The sequence below is a fragment of the Rhipicephalus sanguineus genome, chromosome 7 (genome assembly GCF_013339695.2).
Source record: "Rhipicephalus sanguineus isolate Rsan-2018 chromosome 7, BIME_Rsan_1.4, whole genome shotgun sequence".
NCBI classification, from domain to species: Eukaryota; Metazoa; Arthropoda; class Arachnida; order Ixodida; family Ixodidae; genus Rhipicephalus; species Rhipicephalus sanguineus.
In genome coordinates this window covers 166,284,146-166,303,333 of record NC_051182.1, presented here as the reverse complement: position 1 = coordinate 166,303,333, position 19,188 = coordinate 166,284,146, and the positions used below count along the sequence as shown (strand labels likewise).

Here is a 19,188-nt window from a genome sequence, read left to right as displayed (position 1 = left end):
GTTTCCCGGGAGTATAGAAGGCCGGACGAATTTCGGGGGGGGCCCGGGCCCCCCGGGCCCCCCGGGCCCCCCCCTTGCCTACGTGCCTGTATATATATATATATATATATATATATATATATATATATATATATATATATATATATATATATATATATATATATATATATATATATATATATACATATATATATATATATTGTGTATATTATATTGACACGTTGGTGTGACTGTGAAGAAAGCAGTCACAGCCGGTAGAGATCAAATTCTTTATTGGGTGAAATTGTGCCCAGAAAAAGAATGACACTCAAAGTGCAACGATGTCGGCGCGCGCAGCCGTCGGACATAGAATAATCTGATCAGCGCTGAGGCACGTTGGCATTTATAAGTGCGGCGTCGAATATTCCAGACCGTTGGTGGCCGCGTTAGTTCCAAAATAAACTCTACTGTTCATGTTGCGCGCTCAAGCTTATCATAACAATCTATAATAATCGGGAATGTTAGACATTCCGGCGCGGTGCGTGCGTGTGTCTGTGTTCCTAACATTTGCTAGGCCGTGCAGAACGGCGTTCATCGTGTGGTTGTGTTGTCAGGCATACGAGTGAAGGAAGATATCACGGTTGATTGTGAAATTAGTAAGCACTTAATGTAATGATTACATATTTGCTGACGAACCTTATTACTTTACCCGTCGCTCTGCTTCAGCTGCAGAGCACAACGACGCGGTTTCAATGGGCTGAGAATGCAAGAACACCAGCGCACAGGTGCACGTTAATAAAGGTGGCCAATATTTATGGGAAGTCCCTCTCTACTACATGCCTCATAGTCCGTAGTTCTTTCGCATTACAGGTATAAAATTTACCCAGCGAGTCCTCGACGTCCCTACGTGGGAGGCCGCGCCATTCACATCGCTCCTTCTCAATAAAGTGTATGCCTTCTCCATGCCATCATTGGCGTTCATGATAGCCTTGGTCTGCAACGACGGGTGGAAAACCTATTTCGAAGCAGTAAATTGGGTATTCCTGCGGTCGCTAATGCATTATGCACGCTTAAGAAAATGCCGCATGAGTTAACAATCAACATTTATTTAGAAAATATTGATTTATCGCGTAGGCTGTCTTGGGAGAACCGCAAGAAACCTGTTCGAGTTTTGTACAGCTGCTCTCGTTTACACGGACAAGAGAAATGTCCGGGCAGCCTTTTTTTTTTTTTTTTGCTTATGTGGTCATAAATTAAAAAGAAAGCAATAAAATAAGGTAATAACATTTCTCAAAGCCGGTCGAGACGGGAATGCAAGTCAGTAAATATCTTTTTAGAAATCAGTGCCCAGGGCATGTTTTGGGCCAGCCAGTGCTGTCAACGAAGCGTGCAGCTCGTCTGATAACAACTGCCATCGGCGGAGTAAGCTTAAACCAGCATTAAACATGAGGCAGTATGACATTGGCGAGAACTAAGTGGCTGGAAAAAAATGGTAACGACTTGTGATGGTTACGTAAAAAAAAAGGAAGGCGACGAGCGACGTGTACTGCGGTAATTATAGTCACGAAGGCGATCACGGTACCATGTAGAGCGCAGAGTAACCACGCTGTTCGCAGTAGAAGAAAAAAAATCGATTATCTGGCCTCGTTGTAGAACAATGTAGCCTCAACTGCATACCTCCATGCAGGGTAGTGATTAGTGCTAGTCGGGACAGCTCAGTCATGATGGTGATCAACGCTCCGCGCGAACTACAGGAGCTAAGGGTGCCCTCGTTTCGGACATGGCTGAGGGCGCTGATCACCGTTTTGACTGAACTGTACCAACCGACGCTATAATCACTACCTGTATTTAGGTATGCAGTCAAGGCTACATTGTTTACAATAAGGCCAAGTAACCGACTTTATTTTTTCTTGTATCGCGAAAAGCAGCTGTCAGATGGGCTGATATAGACCGTCCGTTCAAAAAAATTGCGGGTGATTCTTGTGAAATGTACATGAGTGTGGAGAATTATACCAGCGTTCATACGCCATCAAACTCAGAGCTTCACCATTAAAAAAAAAGAAGAAGAGGAAGAAGAAGAAAAATAAAATGATATATGTAACACATTTACGTCACAATCGCAAAAGTTGCGTGCGCTGCCATCCATCGCGCCGATACGAAAACATCAGGCATCTTTAAAGGTAACTCATGGCCACAAGCGCACTGCAACTCACCCAACAGGGGCGCAGCCAAAAATGTTTCCTGGTGAGGGGGGGGGGGGGGGGGGGGGCGAGTGCCTGCGATCATACTTTATGTGTATTTACGCGTGTGTTGTTTGTATGTGTGCGTCTATGTATAAACACATGCCGGAGTTCAAACACAACCCCCCCCCCCCCTGGCCACGCCCGCGTAACCCGTTTCATTACATTGTAATAGTTTTGCATCAATAATGCTATTATCCGCTCCGGGCTCGAAGAGCAGCTATGGGCAGTCCAACGGGCCCGCGACGCAGCAGAGAGACTTGGTCTTTCTGTTCCGGCGTGGGAGCCCGCAACATGCTAGGGCGCGTTCCGAGGGGCCAAAATAAAGTTTATTCATCCATCCATCAATAAAGCAGTAGTTGTATTGAGAATAATGTCTTCCTGGGCTTCTTACAACCATTTCATTGTGACGGCCCAGTACTATGAGTTATCTGACCGAATTCAATTACCGCATTTACTCGAGTATCTCCAGCACTGGCTAATATTTGCCAGATGTTGGCTAATGCTTGCTATCCGCTGTTTCCACTACCTTGCAGAAATTCCTTCATTCGATCTGAACGCAATGAATGAGTTGTCTTTTATTATGGAATCGTCGCGTGACGTCAGACTTTTCTTTTTCTCCACAGTGCGTCAAGAACCAATCAGCCGGCGTCTCTCCTTCTTAGTCGGCAATCGGGAAGAATGCCGACAGGCGAACAGAGCCAAGCCTTGGCTGACGGCAGCGTGAAGCCGTAATAACGCCTTCTCCCTACACTAAAGACGAGCAGCTGTGCGAGATGATGGGGTCAGCCAATGAGAAGAAGGATGATCGTAGCGGTGTACGTGACAGGTATCTTGCGCCTTCCTTTCCAGTCCTAAACCTACCGCTTTTGTCAACAGGTCGCCATATTGAAGGAAGGAAGAAACAGGAGAGAGATGAAAGGCAGTGACGTTAACCGTAAAGACTAGTATGCTACTGCACTGTGGAAAGGGGTAGGCCTGCGCAGGGTTCTCCGTTTGGGGGGAGTTTCACCGCATCATTTACCCTAAACTATATCCTAGAAATCTCTGCCCGCATTGTGGGGAACCAGCCTCGCTAGATCACATGGTCTGGCAGCATGTCAAACTCGCTCATTTACCTAACATCACTTCTGCCAGATGAGAGGCGGCAATCTGCAACCCATCCTTGGCAAGGCAACTCTGGGCTGTCCACCAAGCCCGCGAAGAGGCTGATGGGCTCGGCCTCTCGGTCCCGACGTGGGAGCGGCCCGCGGCACAGTGATCTGTGTTTTGGAGGACCCAATATACGTTTATCCAATCCAATCTCTTTCGCATCCGTTGGCAACAAAAGTCTTGGTCGGTTAGCGAGTAGATAAGTGAACTCGGCGCTTCCTGAATGCGTTAGCTCGGTTCCACAGCGTGTTGCAGCGTCGGCGAGAAGATGTGAACCACAGCGTTCTCGTTCCGATATCTGGCAGTTTTGTCGCACGCTGCACGCTACTCGTGAGAACGAATGCATAATGCACTGGCACGGGGGGAGCGGCGTCTCGCCGTCGTCCTTGTCGCGTTGTGCTTTCTTTTCGCTGGCGGCGCCGGCGGCGGCGGCCCCGACGACGACGCTGTAACACATCTCGCGCTCGCAATGCCAAGGTAGGCCGCAAACGCCAAGGTTGGCGGCCGGCGCCAGGCTTAAACGCACCTCCCATCATCGAGCAAGCAGTGCGGAGCGTTGACGATATTTAACGCTGCAGGTGCCACGAAAAAAAAGAGAAAAGGAAATTCGAAAACAACGCCACCTTATTAATGTCCCGTGTTGGGACTCTTCATATTATAATCAGTTATGAGAATATGCCATAATAATTGCTGGGGTTATACGTTCCGAAACCACGATGTGATTACAAGGCACAATATGAAGTAAGGAAATTCGGTGCAAATCATCCGTAATAAAGACAGCGTTCGCTTCCTTGGTATCGTTATTCATTCTCCATTCATTTCTGAATATTACTGTAACAGAGTTCTCGACGACCGCTTCAGCCGTTCTAATTGGCCTTCACCCAATAATCTTCTATCTCCCAGTTGGTTCATACGTTCTACCTTCACTGCTATACGTACTTTTATTATTGCTAATCTAACCTCTAACTTGAATCAATCAATCAATCAATCAATCAATCAATCAATCAATCAATCAATCAATCGTTATTCTCTAGCAGGTTAATTAGCATATATCAAATATACATAATGGGCAAAAACAGCGCGCAGACGGACGGGACGAAGAAAAGGATACACAGAACAAGCGCTGACTCTCAACTGTGATTTATTTGGCATACGCAGATTATTTATAGACAAACGATAAGCATAAAGAATCACAGTTGGGAGTCAGCACTTGTTCTGTGTATCGTTTTCTTCGTCCCGTCCGTCTGCGCGCTGCTTTTGCCCATTATGTATCACCAACTAGCCCAACTTTCAGTCTTGCTTCAAATATACAGCCGAGGGTCCCAAAGTGCGAGCCTGCTACGCATGACCAGGATTTGGGGACATATGCACGTAGCGCCATCTGTCGTCGGGGACTGCGGTGGCCTGCCGTAACTGAATGGGTAATAGGCGAAAAAAATCATACCTGACGAAAAAATACAGATATCAAAAACGACTCCCGGTTCTATACAGCAGAGACTTACTTGAACATTCTGTTAAAATTACAGTGTGGCGCTACAAACCGCGTGGCTTCCCAGAGTGTATAAAATTTTACAGTGGGGCCCCATGTATTTCTAATGGGCGGTGTTCAATTGCCCTGGGAGGCCACAGGCTTTGTAGTGCGATACTGCAATTTTACCAAAATGTTCCAGTAGGTCTCTACTATATAGAACCCCGAGTCGTTTTTCATAGCTTGCTTTTTTCAAGAGATATGATTTTTTTTTTCGCATATCTCCCATTCAGTTACGGCAGGATGCCGTCGTTACCGCCGATAGATGGCGCCACGCACAGATGTCCCCAAATCCTGGGAATGGAACCCTGGGTGAAGATTACGTTTAAATAATACAATGACTAGCAGCAGTGCAAATAATTGAGCAGATATATCAAGTAGTATAAACAGAATGAAAAGCATAAAATTGCATGAAAAGGAAAAACTGGATAAACATATACAGTATATAGCGGATCAAACGGGCAAAATAGGGTTGAGCATGAAGCAACCACATACTCCGACGATACCGCGGGGTGAATGAAGTCGTAACATAATTTCATCACAAATGCGCTGACGCCTGAAGTTAAATTTTGCAATAGTGCAAAAGGGGATCAAAACATTTGTTTTGTTTTTGTATATTACGTTGGAATGCAAGCTTTTCTTCAGCTCCGGCCGATGAGCGGCCCCTGTGGACACCTTCGCCAGGCAGATGGATGGCTGTCGTTTTCCGTCACACATTTAATGTGTTGTGTGGGCACATCAAAGCAAGGACTGCGCTGATGTGAGCGTTGTCTTCTGGGTGTTGCAGTAGAACCACATGCTGTAACTCTGCAATACTGGACAGATATATCTTGCTGAACGTCCCGCACTGCGACTGTATACGTGCACTGTGAATATAAGCGTTTTTTCACCCTTCTGAGGCATATCTATCTGTCTGAAACAGGAATCTGAAACAAAGAGCTGTCTGGGACAAAGATCTGAGACAGATCTTTTTCTGTCTTTGTTGCATTTACCCAAGAGACTACCATAGGTTCCACAACTTCTACAACGATAACAAAGTTTCCCAGCTATGAAAGGCTGGTAGAAAGTAATTGTTCTTTACATAGGTGCAATCAGCCGCACGAGTTTACGGTGCCGCGATGTCCTGAAAAGTGACAAGCGAGTGCCTGGGCACACAGCATATTATCTAGATAAGCGTACGGCGCTGCAGAGCTAGCATAAGTGGATAACACCATGAATAGCTATTTTAGCTTGCGAATGGCAAGCACTGAGCGGAAATAAAACTTAATCGCCAAACACACGACCTTGTCCTAATATGCACGTTAAGCATCGTACGAGTCTGGAAAGCTGGCGTCACCGCGTAATAACATCAAGTCGCTTTAATGGCCTAAACTTTTCAACGTCACTGACGATGGATTTCAACTAATACGGCCTTTGAAGACAAGCTTGCGGGACAGCGTTGCAAATGAATGGCTGGAGCATCGTACAGTATACCTGCAAAAGTCTTCTGGGTGAAATTCTTCGCGAGACGTAGATAAGCGGATCGCTAATGCACCGCCGAGTTAGGATGCTGCATGCTCTAACAAGTAATGTGCTCCCTAGTCAACAAAGTTCTGGCCGAGTACCAAATCCTCGTTACTCTTAAAATAGCCCGAGGTCGACCAGCGACGCGTGCACACATGGAGTGAGTACAACGTTTCATAACGTCTGGTCTTTTTTTAATGAAGCTGCTGGCAAGTTATCTATTCCGACTTAACCGTATAGGTGAAGCGGGTACAGATCTCATATTAACAGTCAAAGTCTATAGCTGCACTAAGTCTGTCGGCGCTTTGCAGTTCGGCATGTTAAACAAAGCTGCCAAAGACCCGAACTTTAGTAAAGCCACTCTTTCATCATATCAACATCAGGGAGGCGTACTACGAACCATTAAAATGTCTCTTTCGCAAGAGTTCCATCACCACCGTTGGTCTACACCGATTATAATCACTTTGTATAGACCGTACACGTGGTAATGCGCTGTACACAAGGCTTCTTAAGTGGGCTAGTTGGTTTATATCCACTATGGCAGAACAGCGCGAAATAGGAGATAGGGAAACACGCAAGAGAAAGCGCTGTCTATCAAGTTGATAGACAGCGTCGTGTACTGTGTGTTTCAATGTTCTGTATTTCGCGGTGTTCTTCCATAATGTGCTATACCCTTCACCACTATTTTCCACCCTGCTACGCGTCGTCGCCGTCTTTGGAATAGACTACAATTGCGTATGTTGATTTCAATGACAAATATATGCTTGCGACTATTTGGTATGTCACGGCACCACTGGATGTCCTGTCACTGCAATAAACCACCACCGATCCTGTTTACTTCCAGTTCGGTTAGGTAATCGCCACCTTAGTTCAGCGTTGAATATTTAACAGCGAGCAAACTATTTCACGCGCCTTTCTGAAAAAAAAAAAAAAGAATGAAGTGTAACGCCGAAACATATGTCACATGCATGTATGGTCCGCCATTTCTATAAGAGTCAGGAGATCTACGGACAGCCCACCTGGCCTTATCGTTGTTAAAACTCGTGGCATTACGAAAACGCCAAGCGCGTTGTCAGGTAAATATTTACGGTGGATGCCAAGTATCATGTAATGGCTGTGAAATTATCTTCGGCACGTGGTTTGCGGGATGAAGAGATAAGGAATCATTCTTCTTTATTAAATGTTTCCGCAGAACATTAAGCGATATCAAGCGCTATCACATAAATCTTAAGTACCTTTACTGTTTCGCCTTAACCCTTTCCAGGAAGACCGGTGGGATCGAAGCGTAAACAGAGCAGTGATGTTTTTCATCTTCGCGCAGAGATAAGGTGCGTCCAAACGGCTTGATCCTGCAGCTGATGTCCGCTCTTGTGTTCAGACTGTCAATTAAAGTTTTCGCGTACCTGTACAGTGACGCATCGGGCGCGATTTTCTGCGGGGCGCAACTCGCGGGCAAAAAGAAAATAAAGAAAAGTAGGAAAGAAAAAGAAAAACACTTCGAACAGAGGGTGAGGTCACATGTATCGCGTACCAGGGTTTGGGTGGCTTCCAAGAAGAAAAAGACCGCGCATCCACAATTATGCCGCGGCTCCACCTGCTTTCCTGTCTCTCTCGTTTACAACGTGCTCGAGCCGTACTTCTGATTGGTCGCGAGGGCAGCACCATCGTGCAACTTGAGCGCCAGTAAGCCTCTCGTTGGTTCAGGGCAGTGGGAAGGGCGTGGCTTGCGGCAGGCACGCTCAAGGACATAAACTATGTTTCCGCCTTCGATGCTGTGTTACCGTTCTTAACTTCATCGCGAGCTGAAAAAAAACAGTTTTAGGCAATGTTTGTTTCGCAGTTCGAGGCCTCGGGGTCCGTATCGATATTCAAAGCCATAACTGGTCCTTCGTAATAATGCATGATTTTACCAATAGTCGGCGTTGATTGCAAGCAGGTGCGAAAACGCACCTGCTAGCTTAAAGCCAGCCGTTCTGAAACGTTTGGTCATTACACACCTCTTGACGCGTTTACTTGTATTCCGAGATACATATTATTAAGAAACAAATTCTTATGACCGGGTATCCTACTGTAAACTTAATTAACAAGTTGCTTCAAGTTATCAATCATTAGTCATGATATTCAGGCTTCGTATGTGTCACTCAAGGCGTATAATTTGGTATATATTCAGTTAACAAAACGGCCGGAAGCACACCATGACAGTGGCATGTAAATCATACCGGTATACATTGATAACAATAAAGTTAACTCAAGCAAAGTGTTTATTTCCAACTGCAAACGTGGGGATGTTGGTGACGTTTTCAACAGCGTAGGAATAGGCAACGGGCAAAGAAGGGAACCAAGGCATGAGGTCACATGTTTATTATTCCTTGCAACGCTACGAGCGACCCTTCACCGAAGTCGTATGGGCTAAAGGGTGGTCGGATGTCCCCATTGGCGTAGCCAAGGTGAGGGAGGGGAATTCGAGGGGTTCAAACCCCCCCCCCCCCACTCCCTCAAAATTTTTCAATTTTGCATGTGTATATATACCCGCACACATAAAAACGCACGCACGAACGCACATAAAATAAGGTTGTGAGTGCAACGAAGCAGTCAGTCCATAATTGCTACAGCAGGTTTGGAATTTAGCTGAATAAATCTTTTGAATACTTTATCTCTATCAGAGGCTGCAAAAAAGAACAAGCGGCGTGACTTCCTCAACTCCATGTGCAGATGCATCCGCAACTTTTATTGAGCCAGCCTTCGACTGGTCTTGTCCAGCCTATCACCGATGCTGAAGATCCCGGCCGATCGTCATACACTCTACAGAACTTCCTTTCACTTCTGCAGCGAAAGCGTCTCCGGAGATTTTGGAGAACACTCGCGTAACTTGACAAACAAGGAAATCTCCCAAAAACTGCGCATCTTCGTTTCTCTGTGCGACTGCATGGGCAGATTGCATAGATGCAAAATTATTTCCAGCAGCGAACACTGACACGGACAGCAGGGAATAAGATGCACGACGAATGCTGTCCATGTATGCGCTTTCTGTTAGAAACCTTCTTTCAATATTCATCCAACGAGCTCACGCAAATCAACTGTGAAAAAAGTTCCAACGCTTCATGCGAAAAACAAGCACCCAAGAACAGAGAAAAGACGACAGGACAGAAAGTGGGCATAGTCTTCAGGAATAAATAACCATTAGCTGAGGTACAGGGTAGGCATTTTGGTTGGTTGGTTCACAATTTCCAGTAGAAAACAGCGCTAAAAAGACGGGACGAAGAAAGGACACAGACCACGGTGCTGTTATAACAACCAAATGTGTTTTCAAGTCAGCATATATATACTCCACCACTATATCAATGAAACAAATGAAACAAAAAAAAATGAAGACTCGGCCTGCGCAGACGCTATAAAATGTTCAATATGGGACAGAAATGCTGAGGACCAGCGACCTCCCTGTCTGTGGTTTCTTCTATATTCTCCGTTGTATCGTTTTTTAAGGCGAAAGCCTTAGATGCCTTATCAAACGCGAAAATTGACCGTTGGCGTCGAACGGCGTCCCGCGGCGCCAGCTTGAACACGAGTGATGCAAAAAATGAACATCACGGGATGACGTCCTCACGACGTCACAACTCGCCAAAATATCTGACGTTACCATGACGTCGTTATGACGTCACATAACGTGACGTACCATGATGACGCCATCACATGAAATCGTCGCTTGGTCGTCGCTTGTTCACGGAGGTAGTGCAAAACCAGGCGAGGTGCCGAAGGGGGCGGGGGAGGATAATTGCACATCGACCGAGAAGGCGGCGGCTTCCGCCTTCGAGTCGTCTTAGGCGAATGCATAAGGGACCCCGTGCTTTTCCTGTGAATCAATAGACATGTCTGATAGGCCCAAATTCTAACTATCTTAGGATGCTGCATCGAACCTCATGCTCAGTCATCGCGTACGACCAACGTAGTGTTGCGTTTTCGCCGTTAGATCATTGGCGATTTCGAAAAGCGCCCGTTACATGCTTAACGGGGGATTGTCGAGTAGCAAAGTGCCGGCGGTCCGCAGGTCCGCCAATGCGCAAGGCGAGTAAACGGGTTTTTCCCGCGCCCAGCGAGAGGAGCGCGCGCAGCCTTGGCCGTCGTCGCCAAACCGACGCCGGGGCGACTTCGCGCCGCTTCGGTTGCGTCGGTTGCGCAAGGACACTCCACGCGAGGAGCGTGCGAGCGACGCTGCCCAGCCGACGTTGCTCCCGGTGCTCTTGCCGGAGATCCGATCGCAAACGTCTTCACCAGCTGTGACACGCAGCGCAACGTTGACTTCGCAGATCTCCATCCCAGAGCCCACGCGACAAACTGTCCTCGCTTTGGACTGATCCAGAACAGTGAGGAGGTGTCCTCGGAACCTGCGCCGAGCTACATTTGACAAGACACTCGTGGACGTTGACTGCGCGATGTCCAACTACAAACACATCAATCATCGTCCAGTATAGCGGGTGTAGCGAAAAAGAAAGTCAACTACGATAGTCACTTAAGGATCTACCAGATGCCCGACTCCCGTGTATTATCGGAGCGCTGATGCCAAGCCAGAGAAAGTCCCTGGACTGGACACGGATTACAACGCCCAGCGTGTGATGTGCACTGTGCTTTGACTGCAACCTCGTTGCTGTATCTTCAGCATTGCAGCAGTGACAAGTGCGAGGGTTCACTCTTTCAGCTTCAAAATGTCGCCGGATTAATATGTGCATACGGCATGTGGGCATGTCGCGACCCGAGATCATCAAGGCAAGCTCGCGGAGTTTGATTACATCCATTGAACAGCGCCTGGGATCGCAAGACGAGAGTACAACAAGAGCTCCGGTTCCCTGTTGACAGACCTTGTGTGTGTAGTCCTCGTATGCTACGTTCGCGAAAAAAGCACCAGTGTCCACCGAAACCAGAGGCAATTTGTTCGATCTGTGCATTTGTGAGGACACCAGCGCAATCGTCGGTGTGACCATCACGTACCTGCTGCGGAAGTACGCTGCGGAGGCCTGCTATGTTCCTCACCATCCGGCGTCCTTTCGTCCTAATTGTGATTGTTAGCTGTTCTGAGGTTAATAATAGTCCTCGTTACTGCCCGCAGACTACGTAAAGTGGCGGTGACCGGCGCCGGAACCGTGCCCCGTCGGCGACAGCTTCCGGCGTGCTTCTGACGTCTACCGGTATCCCGTGATTGCCAACCGGTCCCCAAGGCAGCTCAGGGTCGGCGTCTCTCACGTCTCGAGGTCGTCCAGACTGTATCGCCCCAGCTGTGTCGGATGACTGCATGGCATCTGTGTCCTTTCAGCAGATGATGCTCCCTACAAAGCGCCGTGAGCCGTCCATCGTCCCTTATGGAACATCTTGTCCATTTCCGGGTGCTGTCGTCCCACGATATAGTGAGAGCTGCGTCCTTGATGACTCGCCCTCGACAGCCTAAATGCGACGCAACTGGCGTCTGCCATCTTGCAGCTGTTACAGCCTAGCCAAACTGTCCCGACACTCCGCCACGTCAGGAAGCATTGATGGCGAAGCCTTTGTCCCTTTGACTGCAGAATGAAACGGACCTAAAGTGCGGATGACTGCTTCTTCTGTCATCTGTCCCCGTGACTGTGCTTTCGTGATACTCCGCACGTTTCAGAGTCGTCATGATCTAAGAGCTGCATAACAACCTACGGTATCGAAACCATGTGGCAAATGCGTCGTTCCTTCTGATCTCAGTTCTGTGTTGTCCGGCTTGTGTCTTCCGTCGATGTTTCACGCCGTTTGAGACGCGAGGATAGTGTACGAATTGCGGGGTTATCAGTAAGTTGTCGATGTCCTTACTCTCCAGTTGTTGCAGATGATCGTTATGTGACGAGGATCGGCTCAAGCGTTGATCAAGTTGTGATAAATCTGAGCCAGTATCCAAGCTGAATCTTCATTTCTTTTTTCAATAAGCACATTTTTTTTTCACGATATAGCATAATTTTCGTACCTTTTCACCATATTAGCTGTCATTTGTCCCCCAAAGTCCATCTCCACGTTCCGTACCTGACACCACATTTAAGGTGGTTAACTATTGTTTTTTACAGTAAGTTATTTTAAGAATCATCTCATCGTAAATTATTTATCTAGAATATCTGTTGGCGTTAAACCTAATTGATCAGAATACTATACTCACATCTATTTGCGCTCTCGAAAACTAAATCTTGATATATTTAGTGTTGCTAGGCTTAGTCGACCAAAGCAAAACTGCGAATTGCACAACTTATGCAACATTTTTAAGCGTAGCACACGTACGAGTCATTGCACCGAAATCGCTGTTTTCAAAATACAATTACGATTTGAACAAACGTGCGTGAATCGCGCCTTCTAAATTTTTAAACACATTCAAACGCAGTCATTCGAACGTTTTGTATTTGTTTACATGCCACGAAGAAGTAGGCGTTCAGCTGAGCATGAGAAAACAGTCATCTTGACTACTTCTGTAGAGTTTACCCGTTATAATTCTACTTAAGTTTCACGATACTGTTAGGTGAAGACAGGCAAATATTTTAAAGTTATTCAGTTATAGAATGAGAGGGAAAAGATAAAGGGAATATTTGCAAGTTCTGAGAACCCCTTCACATCATCGCAAGCTACGAAAAGCCTATTTTTGTGCTTCACACCGTTGCCACATACACCGCCGCACTTGTCAGTTCCACCGTGAATAACAGGTTTTCCTCCGTTCTCCGGCACACCGAATTGCGTGGTCTTGGTAGTTCAGCGAACGACGGCTCTACGATACGGTCGTCCCGCTACGTGTAGTATAATTTTGGCTGAGTCGGTCTGTTACGACTACGTTCACGAAGGGCAGAATGAAGGAAAGTCTACCGTCATGAGAGCAACTCACTGCAGCCTGTAGTGACGACATTGCAAAAACATTTACCGCACGTGACGAAATCGAACAGGCTCCTTTGTTATTCACACCCGAAGTTTTGAAAATCACTTCGTGATGAAAAACGAAGTGCTGTGAATGCATCACAGTTGCAGCATGTACGCTGTATAAACATGCTCCACCTCATAAAGAACACTTTACAGTTCTAAATTTGCCGTTAAAACACGGCTACGAGGAACAGAGCTGCTTTGTACGTAAGCTCCGACTACCCTCAAAAAGCGTCATATATTTTTAAATTAGTTATATCTATGTGATGACTGCATTCTCTTAATCGCTATATGACTCAGCCTTTGATTCTGTTTCGCAATTGAGCGGAAACTTTAATTCATTTGGTGTGCTTAAGTTCAAAGCTGCAGAAACGTACACACATCCACAAGGTTAACATCTGAGAGCTTGTGTCAAATCTACGATTGCATGCCGCACACTGTAAGTTCTGCAGTAAAGAGACCACAGCTACTTAAGCAGTCAAAAACACAGCCGAATTCCCCTTACGAAAAATTCCCCGACACATATAGCATATCCTACGGCCACGGTATTCGCGTTCCTTCTCTGTCTTCCAAGTCGAAACCTTTTCGAACAAATTAGTTACGGCAAAAGTCCTATATGAGATATTTGCTTCATATTAGCCAATTTGCATCGTATGAATGCTCCCAGCGCTTGAAAATCCACCGAAAAAAACAAGCACAAGCTCGGCAGTCGCGGAAGTCTGTCCTGTAGTGCTGCTTCGATAAACTGAGCCGTTCCGCGTAAAACTCGATCCTTCTTACGTTGGCGTGTGCAGTTCACCTTCTCTCAATGCGTGTGCTTACTGGCAAAGAGTCCATGGGTGAAATAAGCGATTTAACGGACCTGTTTCTTCGCTTTGCATGGGATGCTTTGCGCTATCATGTTGTGAAAATATATATCTCGCTTTCCAAATCAAGTACAGGGTGTATTTTCCTCTAACGTCTATTCCAGGGCGCTGTGCATTTCCTGACAAATATTTAGCACAAGATAGTCAGAAAACTACTCATCTGCGTCGAGTTTCGCTAGTTTCCTAACCCATGAGGTATCAAACCGAGCCTGCTTTCTTCTAAATAGTGAGATAGCACTGAATGAACTGTTTGTCTTTTTCTTTTAGCTAGATGGCTTGCCGTTGACTTTTCTGAAGCATAGCTCAGTTCACGTGTCGCTTATCAGCAAGGCTTCTTGCTATCAAGAGCGACCGAAATGAACTCGGATTCAAGCTTTCCGACCAATCACTCACTAAACTGCAGACCCTTCTGAGGCTCTCTCCAACTACCGCTCCACCTCTTCGCTTAACGATAAACAGGCAAGGCATACTTGAGCAATATCGCACTTACATCACAGGCTTCTTTTTCTCCTTCTTTCCCAAGTGACGAACGGCGAGACTGCGTCACCTTGATCTCTAACAGGCTCTGGAACCGAGGCCTTCGAGTGGACGCGTCCTTGCTCATTTGCTCGCTAGGCTTTTATTATTACTTTTCTTTTTTTTCGAGGGCAGCTAGTCGAAGGTTGCGGGTCTCTCTCTAACCAACCAGACTAACTCGTACGGCGCGCATGCGCGAGGAGGCTGCAGGAAACGGAGAGAAAGCTGCGCCATCGCGCTTGTCAAAAACTCAGCCGATCGTCCCTTTCAACTCGTGGGCCTGCAGCAGCATTTTTTTCTCAAAACCGTCCTTTCTTCTTTCCCTTGATGTTAGTTTAGCGTTAAGTCCTCCCGGTGCATGTCTGTTCCTGTAACTGTCGAGTAACCGCAAAGCCACAAAACTATCCTTGTTTTATTATTTTTTTTTTGGCAGCACCTGATCGATGCTGTTTCGTTTGACTGAATCGCGCTTCCGGCGTTCGTATCGTGAATGCATGAGGAGTGAGCGATAAACGATCAGACCCGTTTCGTCGGACATGCTGGTGCTTTCCCCATATAGATCGCAGATGTGTGTCACGTGACCATTCAAGGGTTAGCACGTCTTACGCATAGTCGCATCAGCGCACAGAAGTTCCTCAGAAGAGAATCGAATTGAAGAATGCAAATTAAGCGAGTAGTTGTATTCTCAAATCCGTCAATGAAAGTTCTGGCCAATAAGTCTCTCGTGATGGCGACTACGTTCGCTTAACAAAACGCGCATTCTTAACTGTAAAACCACGGCAAGGGAACACTGAATTTTCACCATCGACGCTGTGCTTACACTACAAAGGTACCACGGAAGAAGGCAGTGCACGCTTCATTGCACGCATTCAAGGCAGTACTTCAAAACCGTATTCTTCGAACATCTGGCGCGAACGTGAACCGTGTGGACGTACTCTTGCTTTCAATGTCGTCGCAATACTCCCAGCACTGTCACCTGTTAGAACGTGCAGCGTAAGGTGATAGACCTGACGGGATTGAAAATCATCTTCACTGTTAGTGGCTCAACAGTGCGTTTTCTTTTTGTTTTCTTTTGTTCCCGGAGTTCTTGTGTTGTGATTTGACAAACTTACATCGCCGATAGTGATGCCACGTATGATCTCATTCTGACGCATCTCGAAACGACACAACGGTGCATGCGAGCACGTCAACAATGGACGATGGAACGCCAACACGGTTTGCGAGGTCTTCGTCCACTTTGCATTCTTGACCCTCGTTTTTTCTAAACGTGAGCACTTTTCGCAGAAGAGGACGGCCAGAAGTGCCCTTCGTGTGCAGTTTACGCATTCCAGTGTTTAACAACGTGCTACGTCGCCATGTTGGATACCGACTGCGTAATCGCTTCTCATGCAACCTGTTTCGCCGGCCGAGGAGCACCGTGAAGATGTGATCCACGGGTAAGTTAATTGCACGAGTCATCCTATTAGATGCGAAGTATCTTAAGGCGGAGCTCAATCCGGTGGTGGTGGTGGTGGTGGTGGTGTGCGTTCTGACCACCCTTACTGCGCATGCGCATACCCTCTCCACACACCTCCTCTCCCCTCTCCACACCTCCTCTCCGCTTTCCCTCTCCCCTCCCCTCTCCACTTTCCCTCTCCCCTTTCCCTCTCCACTTTCTCTCTCCCCTTCCCCTCTGCACTTTCCCTCTCCCCTCCCCCTTTCCACTCTTCCTCTGAAACGCGGGCTAGACATGCCGAAATTCTCCCCTGCTCAACGCCGCGATGAGCTCGAGCGCATGCGCGTCCCCTCCCCTTCTCTCTCCTCTCCTACGCTGCCCCCCTCTCGCCCGCCTGTAGGCCGCGTTCCCCGCTCGACCTGTGAGAATTAACGGCCAGGCTAGATGGAAGATACGACGCGCGTAGCGTCCCTCTTCGCGTTCCACGACGCGAGGTCGGTAGCATGCCCAACGAACGCCAACGGAACGCGATCGTGCAAGTGCTCCGGCTTCGCATCGCCTCATGGTCCCCTTTAGCGGGAGATGGTGTAATTTTGTTCTTGATGGTCTCTCGCAATTTCCGCAGCAGTGAAGCATAGTATGCCCCAGTAATCGTGGCACCCTTTGCTAGGAAATCCATCAAGACCACTCCGTGCTGGTCCCAAAAGACTGTGAGCATGACCTTGCCCGCCGAGGGCTGGGTGCGTGCCTTCTTTGGAGGCGGTGAGTCCAAGTGCTTCAATTGCATCGACTGGACTTTAGTCTCCGCATCATAGTGATGGACCCAGCATTCATCCTGTGTAATTAGTCTGTTGAAAAAGTCCTGCTGGTTTCCATGGCACATGGTCAAAAGAGCCTGGGAGCATTCGACTCGTTCCTGCTTTTGGAAAGGTGTGAGCAGCCGGCGAACCCAGCGATCGGATACCTTACGCATATGAAGATGGTCCTGAATGATTTTGTACAATGGTCTCGTATTTTTTACGCCTCAAATCTTCTTGTTACAGATTGCATTCTCGATATTGTCTATTACCTTCAGACTGGTTTTCTCTTACCCTCACACTGATATGGAACGTACGGAACGTTTCGACATCAATAATGATTGTATGTTCAATGTAAATTTTTAATGCTGAAATCACATGCATGATGAACTTGTACATTTCCATATAAGTTATAAGCACGCTAAGTTATTTACTAAGGTGTCCTGTCGTACTTTATCACGAACAAAACATTTCGAGCGTACTTTCTCCGTGCAGGCCTTCCTGGGCAGTTACGTTGTTTCAGGACACGCCTAAAGCACCGCGCAATTTTACCCCAATGTTCTTAACTAGTCCCGCTGGTATACGAAAGTGTCATCCTGAACTTAACGCTGCAGAATCTTGCATAGACTTTGTAAGCGAAGGAGTGAACTTGGCAACATTAACAACTTCGTAAAGTTAGTAAAATCAATTCTAATTTTACAAACGGTAAATTTAGAAACTCGGTGTGTGTGTCTCACATGGGTTAGCGAAACTATACCAGCGATGCTTCTACAGACATCTGTGAATGGTATGCATAGAGTCTAGGTAGAAGGTAGAAGACAGATGGATGATCTCCCACAACACACGTATAGAGACGTCGCTTCACAGGCTTCAACTGGAGGTAGCGTGCACAAATAGTTTTATACACAATACACTGTTCCAACTCACGAGTGCTGCTCAGGCCATGAAAACGAGAATGTTGGTCACGTTCTTCTGAAATACACAAAGTGCGCAAATGAAAGAAAGGAGAGGAAAGACTGGAAGGTTTGGACAAACGCCCCTTCACATTACAGAAATTACTCGGACCGTGTCCTGTATCTTCCGGAAGAGGCAAACATCTTAAAAGACTTCTTCGTGGTCACTGAACTAGACAATGGTTTGCGATGAAGAGCCATGTGCAGTCATTTATAAAGTTATGTGTTATTCTGTGTACAACGTAGACAGAAATGGGCGCATCTAAACGTTGTATTGCAAAGTGAACTCTCTCCAGCGAAATGTCCACTGTCATGTTATTTTCTTTATTTATGTCAGTTTGTTATTTGCTTTTGTTACTTGTTCCTTTTTATTTTAGGGTTACCGTTCTTTTCTTGTGTTTGTGCTGCAGAAGGCAGAAAAATGGAGCAGTCGATGTGCCATATATACATGAATATTTCCCGAGCAAGCAAGTTTAACAGAACAAAACAGAATCTAGATAGCTATGTCGTGCCTAGATATCATCGCAGATATGAAAAGACACAGGCTAGCCTAGCGTGGGCTGATTTTTCGCCTAATTGCAGCACGAAAAAAAGCAAATGAAATGCGTAACCAGAGTGGACTATACACTACGCGAGCGTTGTGTCGTGTCGTCCTTCCTCTGCCTTCAGTTTGTTTTATTTTGCGATGTAAGTAAATATTCAATCCTAAACGCTCAGCTATTTCATGGCTCCACCACCTTTTCGTGCAGCAAGGATCTTCCTGTGTGAGAATTTGTCACACAGAATAAATATGCCAAGCCTGGACCGTACACAACTTTGTCTTGGAAAGTTAAAAATTGTAGACGTTAAATAAAATATCCCATTGAGGGGCTGTGTTCACACTTGTGCACGCAACTTGTTTTTGTGGGAGAATTGCACATCTTGCTAATCGATGCGTCTTTATTTAACCTCACTGTAGTGCGTATTGCTGCTGAGGATCACTTTGCTGAATACGCTACCATCTTTGACGAGTCGTTCGATGTGTCACATTCCGGGATTCACGCCGAGACTAATTTTTGTTTTCTCGGAATGGATATCGATCGATAACAAATAGCCCATGTATTTCGAGCCTGAGTTTTTTTTATGTCATAATAGGTGCATGAGTGACTTCAGAATAAATGCATATTTAAGCATTATCTGATGAAGATTGATTGCTGCAAAACCCGCCACGGTAGTCTAGGGGCTATGGTGCTTGACTGCAGACCCGAAGGTCGCGGGATCGAATCCAGGCTGCTGCGGCCGCATTGCGATGGAGGCGAAATGTACTTAGATTCAGG

The 19,188-nt window shown here is 46.6% G+C and overlaps 2 protein-coding genes across 3 annotated transcripts in view; both read left to right on the top strand.

Moving 5' to 3' along the window:
- The window catches only part of LOC119400492 (motile sperm domain-containing protein 2), a 200,481-nt gene that overhangs the window by 150,466 nt on the left and 30,827 nt on the right, over nt 1-19,188 (top strand). The gene's annotated exons all lie outside the window — the stretch shown is intronic.
- The window catches only part of LOC119400491 (vitamin D3 receptor), a 113,063-nt gene continuing 109,725 nt past the window's right edge, over nt 15,851-19,188 (top strand). The window contains exon 1 of one of the 2 annotated variants that reach the window (XM_037667553.2): nt 15,851-16,123. The gene's annotated coding sequence lies outside the window, so the exon portion shown is untranslated. The remainder of the gene's footprint in view (nt 16,124-19,188) is intronic. The other variant, XM_049418086.1, reaches the window with a different exon arrangement.